This window comes from Zingiber officinale, chromosome 4A (genome assembly GCF_018446385.1).
Source record: "Zingiber officinale cultivar Zhangliang chromosome 4A, Zo_v1.1, whole genome shotgun sequence".
NCBI classification, from domain to species: domain Eukaryota; kingdom Viridiplantae; phylum Streptophyta; class Magnoliopsida; order Zingiberales; family Zingiberaceae; genus Zingiber; species Zingiber officinale.
In genome coordinates, this window is record NC_055992.1 from 155,348,454 (window position 1) to 155,351,997 (window position 3,544).

At 39.5% G+C, this 3,544-nt stretch overlaps 1 long non-coding RNA gene across 5 annotated transcripts; it reads left to right on the top strand.

Moving 5' to 3' along the window:
* The first annotated feature begins 379 nt into the window (after window positions 1–379).
* LOC121971787 lies at window positions 380–2,890 on the top strand. Of its 5 annotated transcripts, none has more exons than XR_006109244.1 (4): window positions 380–775; window positions 877–955; window positions 1,029–1,263; window positions 2,829–2,890. It is a non-coding gene; the product is annotated as an uncharacterized LOC121971787 (long non-coding RNA). The 5 variants fall into 5 exon arrangements; XR_006109245.1 differs by lacking the exon at window positions 2,829–2,890 and adding an exon at window positions 1,526–2,113; XR_006109243.1 differs by lacking the exon at window positions 2,829–2,890 and having other exon boundaries at window positions 380–652; window positions 735–775; window positions 1,029–1,518.
* Window positions 2,891–3,544: the final 654 nt, after the last annotated feature.

A 3,544-nucleotide genomic window follows, 5' to 3' on the forward strand; every position in this document is an offset into this window, starting at 1 on the left:
TTTTCAACTTGTTTACAAAAGTTTGTAAATATTTCAAATGTTTCATCTTTATTTTTTAAAAATTTAACCGAAGTGAACCTAGAGTAGTCATCTATTATTACTAAACAATATAAACTTCCATTTATTGATTTGACTCCTTGGGAGTCATGTGAGATCTCGGAAAAATTTAATTAATAGGGTTATTTGAAAAATAGCCTTATAGAATTTTTCCGGAATTTTTAGAAATTTTATGGGAATTTTTCGGAGTTCGTACGACGGGTTTTGAGAGGATCAGTTTCGGGTTAAGATAAAGCCTGTTCGGGATACCCGTTTAAGTGAGAAAATTTTTTTAAATATAATTTCTTTTCTTTTATTTCCTGTTTTCTCCCCAAACGCCGAACCCGTGCTCTTCTCCTCTCCTTGTGATATCCCAAACCCGAACTTCCTCCTCACTTCCCCGATCTCCCCTCTTCCTCTCTCTGTTATCTCTCGTGAACGAGCGACGTCGCCGGAAACGAGGTCCCAGTTCCGGCGATCTTCCTCCACCAACATCGATGTCTTAAGCTCAGGTCCAGTCGGAGTTTTTCCTCTCCGAATCGCCATCGAATCGCGCCCTCTCGCGTCTCACTGCCATCATCGATCGCTGGCGCAAATCGGGGCTCGGAGCACATAGGTGAGGAGCTAGCTTTGATTCTTCTTCTTCCCTTTTGCCATGTGCAACCGTGCCCTAAATCCCTTCCATCGGCTCCGATCAGTCGTCGCGACGACAAGCCGTGCCCTAACAGCGATCCTTAAGGTAAGGTGTCGCAGGATTTCGATTGATTGGGATCTGTAGATTTAATGATCTTGTTGAATTGTTCTTCCTTGTGATGACCTTTCTATTCTTGATTAGAGAAGGCATCGGATTGCTGTGGATTCTTCTTGTTGCCGATCACTGCTTTCTTCTTTCTTGAAACTGTGGAGGTGTCGGAGTAAGGTAGAATCTAGGAATGTTGCTTGATTTGTGATCTTCATTATTTGATCTCTTCTCTTGATCCGATTGATTCCAGTGAGGTGAGGTAAGGTTCTGTTCTTGCTGTGGAGTTGTTCTTGGTTCCGGCAACTCTCCAACAGCAGCTACCTTTTCTGGCAGCAACATACTTGTGCTGTGGATCAATGGATTAGGTTTGTGAGGTTCTATGGCTATCTTGGTTTCGGCAGCACCCAACCAGTAGCTCCTCTAGTTTCAGCAATCAACAGTGACTGTTAATTGAGGTTCTCATCTAGTCCAGCAGCTTAATTAAGGTATTTGTAGGAGTAATTGAGTACATGATGTATTGATGGATTAGATTCATGTATTGAATTAGGGTTAGGTTTGAATTGAATTTTGGTTGGAACATGATATAGATCATGTTTCGAAATTTGGATATCTGTTAGGTTGTGTAGATTAATTAGGTAAATTGGGATTATATTGATTTGGATTTTGCCCTAATATAGTTTTAGGGATTTTATTTAACTATTCATTTGGATTTGGCTAAATAAAATATATATTGTTTGATTGACACAGGACTCTGATTCGAGACAGGCGTCTCGACCTTGGATTGCTTGACAGTACCTTCTATTTGAGGCGGATACCCTTTGACTTATCTTTTGATACTGTCTTATGATATGTATAGTTTATATATAATTACTAGGGGTAGATGGTAGATTTAGCACTTCCCTGGTTATAGGTTATTCGATACCTATAGACGGTTACTAGTGATTGGTAGTTCAACACTTCCCCTGGATTTAGATTTGGTTGATACTTGATACAGGCTTCTACTGTTATCTGCTATACATTAGGCTGGTATACCTTTACTTCTTACCATGTGTATATGTGTTCGTGGATATGGATATTTATAGTGCTTCACTATACTGGATTAGTCGTTATACATATTGGATATGTGATGTTGGATTCATATTGCTTATATCGTTGTTATATATGTGTCCTTGGATTTATGCTGCTTCTTTCAGGGTTATTTATGTGTGTACCTTTTTGACACACACACACATATATATATATATATATATGGAGGAGGATATGTTCAGGTATGACATACTGTAGCCGCACGCACCATATCGCATGATTGTATGCTGGGCGATTGACGACTCCATTATTGTTGAGCTCGTCGGCCGGCTACATAGGCCTGCACACAACGTGTTTCACTGCATGGGTAGTGGCACAGCACAGTAGGGTGTGTATGGCAGTAGCTCTGTAGTGCTCCACTGGTCCGCTCATGGGTAGTGTGACTGCAGCGTGGTAGCAGACAGGGATCCCTCCCCGTCTCCATGGTAGAGTTGCCGACATCTGGGCTGTCGGTGTTACACTACACTGTATGATACTAGGTTATTGCCCTTGTATTGGAGACACTTTACAAGACACTTACGACAAGGTCACCTTTAGTTGCTGCCATTAATCAGTACAATGTTATAAACACACTAAATCGGTTTTTTTTAAGTATCTGATCACGCCGATATGTGTTTCATCTCAGATAGTTCATAGTCATCTGAATTACCCTCTGATTGATCCTGATCTTCAGAATTTACTAGGACTTCTATGTAAAGGTTAGCATTGCTATTTTCTTGTTATTTTTGCTATAGATTGTGCTTTATGCCTATTGTTGGTTATTACAGTTTATTTCAGCTCTGCATATCTGTTGAACGGTTAGGAGACTCTACCGTAGGTTATATGGTTAGAGAACTGTACTATTGATCCTATGGTTTAGGAGACTGTACTTTAGGTTATTACTGGTGGATATATATTGCTGTACATGTCTATTGGTTTACCTGCTGAGTTCTTTGAACTCACCCCGTTGTTATTATTTTTTCAGGTTGAGATCGTCAGGAGAGATTCCAGTCGCTAGCCCCTTTATCGCGAGGATTTCCTGTTGTCGGGATCTGTTTTGTTTTGCATCTTATATACTTGTGATGTGGGTTTTGTATTGTGGACTTTTTATCGAACACTTGGGTTTACTACTTTTGGTTTTCCGCTGCGGATATATTTCATTACTTCGTGGATTTCGTTTCTTCGTTGTAGTTGAGTAGGATGTGTACGTATATCTTCGTTGATTTCTATATCATCTTTTCTTTATATAACTGCGTGGATTGTTCATATTATATCTGTGTAGAAATGTTGAATATAACTGCGTGGATTGTTTACTATTTGTGTGTATTGTTCCGGCCGAGTGTGGCCGAGGTATAGATATATGTATTCTGGATTCATTTTGTCACCCGTATAGGGGAGATGTTGCCGAAATTTCTTCGGACAGAAACTACCTGGGCGTGACAAGTCAAATAGATCTAAGTGTAGAAGTTCTAAAATTGAGTTGGTTTGTGAGTAGATTTTGTCTGTTTGCCTTGTTGACACGCATTACATATGGTTGAATCTAAGTTAGGTAACTTTGGTAAGTCTCTAACTAATCCATTTAATTTGCTTATATTTCTGAAATTTGTGTGTGACATTCTTCTATGCCATAACCAAGTTTCCTCTTTTTGTGTTAAATAACACTTAACTGAAGAGGTGGTTAAGTTAATTGCATAGATGTTG